The 13,137-nt window shown below is 37.8% G+C and overlaps 2 protein-coding genes and 1 long non-coding RNA gene across 3 annotated transcripts in view; all 3 read right to left on the bottom strand.

The window, feature by feature from the left end:
* LOC129432018 (ladderlectin) overlaps positions 1-13,137 on the bottom strand; it is a 174,029-nt gene that overhangs the window by 36,349 nt on the left and 124,543 nt on the right. The gene's annotated exons all lie outside the window — the stretch shown is intronic.
* Positions 1-13,137, bottom strand: part of LOC141364284 (galactose-specific lectin nattectin-like) — a 163,567-nt gene that overhangs the window by 33,347 nt on the left and 117,083 nt on the right. The window lies entirely within an intron of this gene.
* LOC141362605 (uncharacterized) lies at positions 4,302-4,853 on the bottom strand. The gene is made up of 3 exons (XR_012368392.1): positions 4,776-4,853; positions 4,597-4,664; positions 4,302-4,389 (listed from the first exon to the last, which is right to left on the bottom strand). It is a non-coding gene; the product is annotated as an uncharacterized lncRNA (long non-coding RNA).

Here is a 13,137-nt window from a genome sequence, read left to right as displayed (position 1 = left end):
GTTGTGTTAAAATACAATATAGGCTAATAAACAATGAAAATCAGATCAGACAGAGTAGAAAAACAAATTTTTAAGTAGGCTAATATTTTCCCAAAATCCTGATATGTCAGAATGTTAACTAATACCAGCTACACACAATGTAGATAGCCTACTTAAAGGAACAGTTCACTTAATTTAAATGGTCATATACCTAAACTTGTTTCAAACCTGTATGAGTTTCTTTCTTCTGCTGAACACAAAAAAGAAAAGAGTTAAGAATGTCGGTAACCAAAATCAGTTGATGGATCCCATTGACTTCATATGTAGGAACAAAATAACATGCAGTCAATGGGGTTCATCAATTTTCTGGCTACTAAGATTCTTCAAAATATTTTATTTTGTGTTCAGCAAAAGAAAAACTCATACAGGTTTGAAATAACTCTAGGATGAGTAAATTATGACAATTTATTTAAAGTGAACTATTCTGGAACAGAACTGTTGTTTAATCCATGCAAAATACAAAAAATGAATACCATCTATATTAGAATATGTGGCATTGCACAAGATTTTGTGAACCATGCTTAATATTTTCTAAACCAGTATTTATTTTCATTTGAATTTTTTGATTGGCCCCCCCTGACTGGTTCTTGGTCCCCCCTGTGCCCCCCATTTATAAAATCCTGGAATCGCCCCTGGGTTCAGTGGTTCATGTAGGTTGTCTACAAACCGGAAGGTTGGTGGTTCAATCCCCGGCTTCACCGGACCAAGTGTCGCGGTGTCCTTGAGCAAGACACCTAACCCCAGCTGCTCCCAACGAGCTGGATGGCGCCTTGCATGGCTGACATCGCCGTCGGTGTATGAGTGAATGTGAGGCAATATGTAAAGCGCTTTGGATGGCATAAGTCTGTTAAAAGCGCTATATAAATGCAGTCCATTTAAAAAATCCTCTTTTGTAAATTCATGTGAAACTTGAGTGTGATCTGCCTCAGATAGCACAGATAGACACAAATTCTACATCATCTTTTATCTTAGGTCCTACTCTAAAAAATGAGTCCATTCACAGCATTTTCTGTGGTTGTGTGCATGAATAATCCCTTGCTATTTATTATATGTGCAAAACAAAAAAAGTATTTTTATATGAAAAATGTATTTTCACACCCTTCAGTAAAATAAGAATAACTTTTGAATGCGACATGCTAAAGAATTCATTTTTTTGGGTGTTTACTATTTGCTGCTGCTAACAACCAGAACTATCTGCAGTCTGCTAGACCACACAGAACCAGAGATATTCACTTTCAAAGACAGTGTTTACAACATAAAAAAGACAATTTGGTGTTCCATCATATGAAAAACAACATACATAACAATATTTGTCACAAACAGCAGCTTTTTATGTAAAGGGTTTTCTGTAAAATGATATAAAGATATTGCATTTATTCCACTGTATGTGGTTATGGGGAAACTTTTTTTAGGCGGAAATTGTATACAAAAATAGTATTATTCCTCCCTTCAGTTGGAGTAAAATAACTTTTGTATAGATTATGATAGAGAAACAATTCCTTTTTCCTCTGTAAGCTGACAATTGCTGGAATCAAACAAAACTGTCTGCAGGTTTTGTTACAACTCAGGGCCAGAGTTATACACTTTTAAATACAGACTTTAGGAAAAAAAAAATCAAAAAGTGCCCATTTATTTTTGTGTTTATTAGAGGACTGACAACACATACAACCAGGTTAAGCACTTTCAACAGTGTTTTATCAAATTTCAAAGGGTTTCCAGTAAAATGATACCAAACTTTTGTACGTACACCTCTGCATGTGGGTATAGGAAGCTTTTGAAATTGGGTAGGCCAAATTCAGGCGGAAATCCCCAAAATAGCCTCTGGGGTTTAGAATAACCTGTGGTTAACCATTTCAATTGTAAAAAGCCCTTTTTGTTATTTCAAATGGAACTCTATTGTTGTTTTGTTTTATATTGTATTTTATTTGATGATGATTTTTTAACAACAATGCACCCAGTTTGCTTTATAAATGCTTTTATTGGTTGGAGAAGTTTTCAGAAAAGTTTAGTAGGATACGGGGTTCTAGGGATAAGATCAGAAAAAATGTATAAGCATGTAGTATAATCATAGTACTTTGAAACAGATTGATTTTTCATGATCACAGAGGTTTGGCACAAATGTAGCTTAATGTGATTGAACAGGGCTGATCATTCCAGCAAAGGTCATCTGTGGGACAAAATGAAAATAAAATCAGTACTGATCATTACTGGTGTAGTTTGAATAAAATCTGATCATAAATCAGCAACGATCAAGAAGCATATGAGCAAAATTTCAAGTGTTGTAAAGGGTCTAAATGCTTAAATGTAAATGTAATATTTCAGTTTTTCTTTTTAATAAATTTAAAGACATTTCTAAAATTATGTTTTCACTTTGTCATTATGGGGAACTAAGTGTAGATTAATGAGATAAAATGAATTCAAACAATTGTACCATCAGGCTTCAACATAACAACAATGAATAAGTAAAATATGGATCTAAATGTATAGTGAATGCACTACAGGTATCAATTTCTGACAACTAAACTTGCCTTTTTAAAACTAAATGCTAAAAAATGTTAAGATTGTGACTAAAACAATAATGATAGGAGACATTCTTACTTCTGTAGTTTAAATCCACGCAGTGCTCTATAGCACCTTGATTGTCAGGTTGTCCAGAGCACCAGTTGCTAAAGTCAAATGGAGATCCATCAGACCACAGCCACTGTCCTTCCTAATGAGTGAGGAGAGTCAGAAGAAAGAGTTTACTAATAATGTATTCACACTCATTAATGATATAATTCAGTCATTTATATTGTAACAAAAAACACGAGTTAAGGTATCTATAGAAACAAATATCTGTTTTATAATAAAAGCATTCTTTTTAAATTAGACAGACAATATCAGCATTTTAGAGCAAAGTTATTTACCACTTCAGCATCATGGCCACCAATCCAAGTTTTTGTGTTAGCATGCACAAGACTCGAGAGAAAGCTGTTTTCCATTATATCATGCACAGATGCAAGATTTGCACCACAGGATTGACAGTTTTTCTAAAGAGAGAGAGATAATTTTTGTGCAAATCAGTGCTTTAAGTGACCCAAAAGAGGTGCCGGTACTCTATTATTTTTTTTTTTTGCTGATTCGACTTATATTGGAGGGGTTTTATATTCAGCAGTCAACAGACGACCTTGTAAAAAATAATAAATCCCTTTATAAGTTTTTGGATTTTCTTGAGCTAGAAATATCTCATAAATAAAATGTGCAAAAGGATTTTGAAAAATACCATTAGAAAGAGCTACTGTAGAAAGAGCTTTTGAACATAAATAAAATGTGCAAAAGGTAAATATGCAAGTAAAATTTTCAGCATGGTTAAATGCTAAAACTAGTTCTTCAGATAGAAAGAGCTTGAAAAAAACTTTAAAATGACACCAAGACCATGTCTATGGGTTCAAGAATAACAAAATACTGGCCATTTGAAACTAGAAAGCCATCACTTTATTTTGTTCCATTGTTTTCCATTTTGCGGGTGGTAAAACTCCCGTGCGCGTCGTTCAAATTCATTGAAATCTCGTTCACTTGTAGTTTAGCAATTAAACTAAATGTATATTACTTTTTCAAGAATGTTTTACTCTGCACATCGCCTGAGGAAATCCGAAGTTGCGTCAAGGGGAACCAGACTGACAGTCGCGACAGCGGAGATTATCACGTACAGCACCTACAAAAGGGTATTGGAAAAAGCTTGCGTCTGACCTGCAGCTATAATTCTGGCTTGGTGGGATGTCAGCCAGCGAGTCCTCTGATTCTGACCTTGTTCTTTTACTACTCAGAGTCTAAAGCCAGGAGGTCATATTAAGTGTTTATAGTATTTTCATTTTAACCGAGCAGCTATGGTTGCTCGTTTCACACAAAAGCACACACCTCTCGAGTCCAGACGACACTGATTGACAACTTGTAAACGCAAGGGTGTATGGGTAATGTAGTCTCTGCTCTCGTTGAGACGAATTAAGAAGCGTACATTGTGAAGGGCGCTCTGAGCGGCAGCGCAGCCAAAGGATTAAATTAAACCTCTGATTTTTAAACAGATGAGCGTTCCGGTACACTAAAAGCACGTTCTGGGCACACGGAGAGGTGGTGGTACGCTCAAGAGCTATATTTGGAAGTGGCGGTACTGAGTACCGGCGCGTTCCGGCCCACTTAAAGCACTGGTGCAAATATAAAATCGAATCTGTTTAGATCAAGATAGGACATTGAGTATCATTGAACAATTACTGAATGACAGTACCTCAGCTGTGACCCAATCAACTGACCGAGGGAAGAATTTGTAGCATTGCACTCCAAAAGGTGTCCATTCATTTTGGCATTTTCCTTGAGCTATACAGTGAATAAAGTATTAGTAATATTAAGTCACATTATCAGATTTATGCTTCTGTAAGTGCTTTAAATTTTGCTCCTGTTGATATCCTTTTACATAAAGTTACACTTGTTTAAAGTTTTATGGAAAACACATTTCTATGGGAATTTAATCTGGAATATTAGTGAGTTGCAGTGTTTGGTAAATCTTGTAAATGTCTTGGTTACCTGCTGCATTCTCAACAGAAAAGACCAAGAAAAGAAGCACAAGAGCTCTCATGACTGCCATGATGAATCTGAAAATAAATTAACAGGAAAAGGGAAACATCTGCACTCATATGTACACTGCTGATTAAAAGTGAATATTATAGACAGAGATTCAGTAAGTTAACGTTACAAACTCTCACCCTTTTGTCAAATCGTCGTTTTCAGAACTTCAGTGTAGATTGTTTGAGGGTCAATGATGAGTCCTATCTTTTATACTTCAGAGGGAGGGATTCAACATCACAACGTGTTTGAAGATAAGAAAAGTCAATCTGAATATCATGAATGTATACTTGTACATGAACATTCAAATAAGAATTTTATCTTTATCTTAATTTTATCTGGTCACATTTGTGAGAAACTCACGGTCACATTTGTGAGAAACTCACGGTCACATTTGTGAGAAACTTATGGTCACATTTGTGAGAAATTCATAGTCACATTTGTGAAAAACTCATGATCACATTTGTGAATAACTCATGATATTACAATCTATAGGGGAAAAGCTGCTATAAATAAATAGGAGAGACTCCCCCAGCCATCAGACCAAATACAAGAGAAATACCGGCAATTTTAGTTAGATATATTAATTTATTGTATAAAATGGACAACACGCAATCTCGTTTTTTGTTCAATGTATGGAGTAATAAGTGTTACAACTTAAGAGTGACCCCCTCCACCCAAAATAACAAACAAAACAATTCTAAAAAGAAAAAATGGGGGAAAATAACTAACCTGGCTAGATGGGACAAAACTATTACAAATTATCTGCCCTATCTACACTGTAAAAAATTTCTGTAGAAATTACAGTATTACTGGGTATTACTGGCAACTAGCTGCCAGTAACTTACTGTAGATTTTACATTTATGTTATTTACTGGCAACAGTTTGTTCAAAGTTAAATGAACTGGCAACCAGCTGCAAAATTACAGGAAATTTTTAACAGTGTACTCTAACCGAAATATAAAAAAATATTGAGGGACAAGGCCTTGGCCAGGATTTTTCAAATACCGAGGACATTTTTTTTAATTATTTAAATTTTTTCTATATTACTGAATAATAATAAACATGTCCAAACTCCGACATAGCACAAATGTAACTGTGTCTGTGAGAATTTTGTTGGTGACTAAAAGCATCCAAAATAAATCAATGGTTACATTTCATCATCTGAAGTGCAAGTCACCCTTTGCCTAGAAACTGCAAAACTGTGTCATTTTTTCAAGAAGCTTCTTAAATTTTCAATTTAGGATGAATTTTTAAGAGTATAGAAGGAGTTTATATATAATATGAGCTCTAGTGGCTGCTTTTTCTTTAATATTCAGTGTAAGCCATCTATTTCAAAAAATATATTTTTTGGTTTCTAATAACAAAAATTAATCTGTTTGGCACAGCTATATTTTTGTCGCAGGTCGGAGAAGCGGACCGCCCCTGTCGCGGGTCACGCTCCTCCTAGTTCCACCCCAAGGAGGTCCCAAAACACCCCAATGACCAGACTGGCACAAGATTAAAATTTGACAACTTTTATTAAATTATTTAAAAAAGATAAAATAGGGGGGGGGGGGGGCAAGGGAAACTTAAAATATCGGCCTCTTCATGTTTGCTTTCCCTCTCTCTCTCCTTCCTTTCTCCACAGGCAGCAGCTGGGACACAGTTATTTGGCACTGGGTTGTCCTCACCCCTTCACTGGGGACCACGTACAGTAAGTACGGTATAGACACAGTTTCTCCTCGTGTCGTTCACTCTCTCTTTCTCTCTCTCTCCACAGGCAGCGGGCTACGACACAGAGACACAGTTATTTGGCACTGGTTTGTTCTCACCTCTTCTCTAGGGACCACGTACAGTAAGTACGGTGTAAACACAGTTCCTCCTCGTGACGTTCACTCTCTCTTTCTCTCTCTACAGGTGGCGGGCTGCGACACAAAGACACAGTTATTTAGCGCTGGATGTACTCTCACCTCTTCACTGAGGACCACGTACAGTAAGTACGGTATAAATGCAGTTTCTCTTCGTTGCACTCCGCTCGTGCCGTTTCTACACGGCCCGTTCTTAGTTCCTTGCAATCAGGTTTCAGGATTTAATTATTTCGGGTGAAAGGGTGGTGGACTTACGACAACCAGACTTCTCGAGGCGACGAAATGATGTTAAGCTGTTCCAATATAGCGTCAGGGGCGAACCCTCTCGACAGTCTCGATGGTTACATAGGGGAGAGCGTCGTCCTGTCTCAGCGGGCCGAGCCCTGCCCCCTCCTCGCTACTTGCTAGGCGATTGAACACCGGACAGGGGCGCCCCTTTGTAGAGACCACGGGACAGACGGGATTCGCTGCGCCTCACTCTGCAACGGTAAGTATGGGATAGATGAAATTATTAGTAACAGCAAGCCTTTGTCGTACTCACTCAACCTCTAGCACTCCAACTCTTCACCACCACTCCTTAATTTACTCGGACGTCAAAGATCAGACTCTTCTAGACTCCGCACTGCTACTGTACACCCGGGGCGTGCTCACAGCATGTACTGAATGGTAATACTGGGACCGGCAGCCTCTTTTACTCTCCCTCGACGAGGTGTAGGGAGGCGGGGGTTTTTCTGACAAGACACACAACAAGACACAACATTACACAGCACCACGTCAAAGTGAAACTTCCACAGCACAAGGACTCACCCACCGCACTCCAGTGTACACTTAGGATGCCCGCCTTTCTCCACTTCGTTGGGGTCTACTCGGCGATGGTTAACACGGCCCAGTCTGTAGATGCGTCGCTGTGAAATAGCCCCAGCTAATATTCCTTCGGCTCGCCCACCACACTAGCTTAGGGGTAAGGCCGTCCTCCTTCCTCTGGAGATACTTGCTATAAAGACAGGTTAGTCTGAAGTGCTTTCTCAAACTCCATGTTCAGCTTTCTCAGCGAAAATAGCTGATTTGATTATTGAACCTGCCTCTTGTTAAATACCTGCGCGGCAGATGCAAATATCTGCATGCCAATTTTATTGGCGCTTTTTAATAGTTTCTCGAAGTAGATTGGTCTCCGCAAAGGGATTCTCCGCTCCCTTCCTTCAGGGAACAAGGGTTACATATGTAACCGAGACATTTTTTGATCTGAAAACTTAATTCTGTGCTGTGTTAACAAACCATCGAGTTGGACTAATACTGTAACATCTAGGACTAATAATTGAAAATTACATGAAACCTTACATAATTAAACAATGTCATCATGCAACATTTATAAAATTTGATTAAAATGATTTCTCATTCCAATCTCATTGATGGCCATCAGCTGTTGAGTTAAAAACAGTCTATGTATGCCAAAAAATATTATTTTAAAGGAGCGGTGAATCAAGGAATCAGTTTTACCTTGATATTTTGTTATATAAGAGGTCATACTTAAATGAAAATCCTGCAAGTTTCAGAAATAACAACGTCCTTATTACTGAACTATCACTGTTTTTGGCACCAAGCCAAGAAAACAGTTGGTTCAGAAATGTGCCAATGTGTGACATTGTATAGATTAAACCCGCCCCCCACACATACGCAACCCAGGCAACAATGTCAGTTAGTAGACACGCCCCTTAGTGCCTATTGGCTACAAGTATGTTTTGGTACTCAGCCTGTGTTTTTCAAAAATCATGCACCCCGCCTTTAATAAGTCAGAATGCATGAAATATTTTTGAAACCCCCCCCCATTCATTAAATTAGACATTAAGAAATATCAGAGTTTCAGACATTCAGAAATGATTCATCCATTACAGGCATGAACTCTTGAACTCTTGTGAGGAGACTGAAGGGTTTCGTTTCATTTAGGTCCTGCTATTGCTCAAGAGGAGCTCACACTAAACACTTGACACTTTTATTTAGTTTTTTTAATACTGCGTACAAAATTCCTGTATTTTCTGGATGCACTCTAATAACGAGACTGACACATGATTATAAATTATCAATATACCATTGCAAAAAAAGAAATCAACAATAATTTATTTCAGGGACGTGCACAGGAATTTTTAGGGGCAGTTGGTCTGTCCTAAAAAAAGGGCACCCCCCTGAAAAAAAAACGTACGGCCTATATGAAGGACTGAGAAAAACAGGGTCTTTTTTTAAATCACCAAACATGTTTGCCTAATGCCTACCCAAAAAATAGTAGCCTAGGCTGCTTGTCTGCAAGCTATGATAGCTAGCTGCTATCTGTCTAACTATTTAGGCTAACATGGCAAACGCAGCCTGGATTTATGAAGATTTTAACAGAGGTGGAAAGAGTAGCCAATAACTTTACTTAAGTAAAAGTACAAGTGAGTAAAGAAATAATTACTCAAGTAGAAGTAAAAAGTATGCAATGAAAATAATACTCAAGTAGCGAGTTACTAGTTACTCATGAAAAAATAAATCTAGGTATACATACATGCATGTGCACACACACCCACAATACAGTGCCCTCCATAAGTATCAGAACAGTAAAGACAACCTTTTTCTTTTTGCTGTGGAGACCAGATATTGGTAAGATAAATATCAGTATGTCAGAAGTTGTTTATGTTTCAACACATACATGCTTTAACAACAAAGATGTGTTGTACCCAAATGCACACAAGTGAATCAAACTGATCCTACACTGATCCTACACATTTTATGCTTTTCATGTGTAAACAATCAGGACACAGCTCAGTGCCCATAAAAAATAATGTGACAGATTCTGTACTTTTGTATCATGTTCATCATTTAATGTTTAGACATTTCTTGACTCCACAGCAAACAGAGGAATACTTATGAAGGGCACTTATACGTGTAAAACTGCAACATACACAAACAGCACAGAAAAAAGAATACAAACACAGAATAGACAAGCATTACAAATTAACTCTAGTCTCAATGTTGATGTAGCTTATAGCTGAAATATCAGACTGTAAACTGATAAGAGTTTTGCATTCACTATATATAAAGTTAGAATCTCCTAAGATGGTCTGAGGTCATTGACAGTTTACACTTACATGATACAAACTGATTTTAGACAAAACTCATGTTTTCTTATGTTGTCATGTCGCGTGTGTTTTGTGAGAATCACTTACATTAGTACAGTATACAGCGAATCAGACGTCAATCATCGATGGATCTTCTGGAGGCTGCGCGTGTTTAACTGTGACGACAAACAGGTCACGCGTATATAATGGGGGGTACATGTGTGAAGTGCTGCTTTTAGTTAAAAGACTGGTAAATTCATATCCTCGTCACCCAAAACTGTTTATATTCTGCGTGTTTCTACATAGGCTACGAGTAAAACAGCATCAGACGATTCAGCGATCTGAACAATTCATTTAAACTGATTCGCGAACCAATTCAAACGTTTGGCCCATTTGCTTTGTGAAGAATCGATTCAAAAGACTCATTTATATGCAACATTTTGTAAGGAATCGACTCAAACGAGTCATTAATTCGCGAATTCCTCAGAAACACGAGACAGCAATTTAAAAATAAAATATACATTTCGTAATTAATTAAAATGTAAACGAAGTAAAAGTAAAAAAATTTCCACCACGGAAGGGCAACTTGAGTCGAGAAGGGCATATGGCCAGTTCCCCGGGCAACCTGAGCAACCCCCCTGTGCACGTCCCTGATTTATTTAAATCTGTTTGCTATAACATTATTATTTGCTCATGATTATGTTTTTTTCTTTTGATGTAAAGTTTAACTGCTGTGAAGGAATCTCTTACATTTGGTCTCAAAACATCTACTTCAGTTGTTCTGAAGAGAAAACGCTGCTCAGTTTCCTACTTCTGCTGTCTGCTCGCTAAAGAGGAGGTGAAGACATCTCCTTAAACAGCTGACACCACAAATATGCAAATGAAAACGTTAACTTAAGGTTTAGGAATGCACAGCGTGAAACATCAGATTATAAATAATCAAGGTTATCTCTTAACCCTCTGGTTAAGTATGAACAGTGTGAAACATGAAACAAATAACAAAGGATTCCATTAATGATCTGTCATGGACCCAGTACCACATATGAGATACTGTTTGAAAGTTTAGAATCTATTCTTTATGCAGATATGCATCACTTTGACATATATTTTATCGTTTATCTTATCGTTGGTGATTTTAATATTCATGTGGATAACCATAAAGATGCACTAGGACGTGCATTTATGGATGTTCTAAATTCTCTCAATATTAGACAAAACGTGACAGGGCCAACGCATACTCGTAAGCACACATTAGACTTAATTCTGTCACTCGGGTTCAATATTAATGACATCAAAATATCACCTCAGAGTGATGCAGTTTCTGACCATTACCTTGTGTCATACACTGTACTTCTAGATAGGATCAGTCAATCCACAACATGCTACAGATTAGCCAGAACAATAATTTCCACCACTAAAGATAGATTTATTAGCACTCTTCCAGACCTGTCCCAAATTAAACATGTAGCAGATAACTCTGACGATCTAGATATTGTAATAGAAAACCTAAACAATGTCTGTTCTAACACATTGGATGCCGTTGCTCCCATTCGAAAAAAGAGAATCAAAGAAAAACCGCCAGCTCCACGGTATGATCATCACACCGCAGCACTCAAAAAGGCAACTAGGAAAATGGAAAGAAATTATAGAAGCACAAAGTTAGAGGTATGGCGTGCAGCATGGAAAGAGAGTGTTAAACAATACAGACAGGCTATTAAAACCGCCAGATCTACCTATCTTAGCAGGCTTATAAATGAGAATCATAATAACCCCCGTTTCCTCTTCAGCACGGTTGCAAAACTGACTAGAAATAAAGAACAAACAGAAACCAATAGTAAACTTCAACACAATAGTAACGACTTCATGAACTTCTTTTCTAACAAAATTACGTCTATAAGGGAAAACATCGTAGCTACCCAGGCAGCCACCACTCAACCCGTTAGTTCACTTAACACTAGACTACCATACGAACATCTTGATTCATTTAAACCTACTACAATAGATGAGCTCTCTAGACTAGTTACATCATCCAAATCATCATCCTGTATATTAGACCCCGTTCCCACAAAACTGCTTAAAGAGGTATTCCCTGTAGTGTCAACCCCGGTTCTAAATATCTTTAACTCATCGCTAGAAATAGGATACGTTCCAACAGCTTTCAAACTAGCAGTTATTAAACCGCTGATTAAAAAAACGCAGCTTGATCAGGGAGAGCTTAATAACTTTAGACCAATCTCAAATCTCCCTTTTCTTTCGAAAATATTAGAAAAGGTAGTGGCAAGCCAGTTACGCACATTCTTGACAAATAATAGTACATATGAAAAGTTCCAATCGGGATTCAGGCCCCACCATAGCACAGAGACAGCGTTGCTTAGAGTTACAAATGACCTCCTATTAACATCCGATCGTGGTGAAATCTCAATTCTTATATTATTAGACCTTAGTGCAGCCTTTGACACAATAGATCATACAATCTTACTCAATAGACTAGAAAACTATGTTGGTATCAGTGGTCAGGCGCTAGCCTGGTTTAGGTCGTATCTAACCAATCGCTATCACTTTGTTTATGTAAACGAGGAAGAGTCATATCACTCCCTGGTTAAATACGGTGTACCGCAGGGATCGGTTTTAGGTCCTATCCTGTTCTCGTTATACATGTTACCTCTAGGAGACATTATCAGGAAACATAACATAAGTTTTCACTGCTATGCGGATGATACCCAGCTTTACATCTCCTCACATCCCAGCGAAACACACACGTTTTCTAAGCTAACAGACTACCTTAGCGATGTTAGTGACTGGATGGCACATAACTTTCTTAAGCTGAACTCCAATAAGACAGAGATACTTATTATTGAACCGAATCGCTACAAACATAATATGTCAGATTACAAGTTGAACATAGATGGCTGCACTGTGGTGCCATCTTCCACGGTTAGGAACTTAGGTGTGATGTTCGACAGCAACTTATCCTTCGATAGTCATATCGCCAACGTCTGCCGCACAGCATTCTTCCATCTTAGAAATATCTCGAAAATACGCCATATACTGTCCACATCTGACGCAGAGAAGCTTATCCATGCTTTTATGACCTCTAGAATAGACTATTGTAACTCGCTACTCGGGGGATGCCATGCAAATCAAGTAAACAAGCTTCAGCTAGTTCAAAACGCTTCCGCAAGGGTACTTACTCGATCTAAAAAGTATGACCACATAAGCCCAATTCTGGCATCTTTACACTGGCTACCAGTTAAATATTGCATACAATTTAAAATATCACTAATCACCTACAAAGCTTTAAATGGCCTAGCACCCTCATATCTTAGAGAATTACTATCAGAATACAATCCATCACGCACACTACGGTCGCAAAACTCTGGTCTCTTGATTATCCCTAGACTATCAAAAGTGTCTAAAAGTGGAAGGTCATTTTCCTACTTAGCCCCTAAGCTCTGGAATGATTTACCAACCGATGTCCGAGAATCAGACACAGTCGATAATTTTAAATCTAGACTTAAAACTTTTCTCTTCAACAAAGCATTCGCATAATTTGTCTAGTAAAT

This window comes from Misgurnus anguillicaudatus, chromosome 1, assembly GCF_027580225.2.
Source record: "Misgurnus anguillicaudatus chromosome 1, ASM2758022v2, whole genome shotgun sequence".
NCBI classification, from domain to species: domain Eukaryota; kingdom Metazoa; phylum Chordata; class Actinopteri; order Cypriniformes; family Cobitidae; genus Misgurnus; species Misgurnus anguillicaudatus.
Note: the sequence above shows the minus strand (reverse complement) of the source record. Positions and strands in the feature narration are given on the sequence as shown.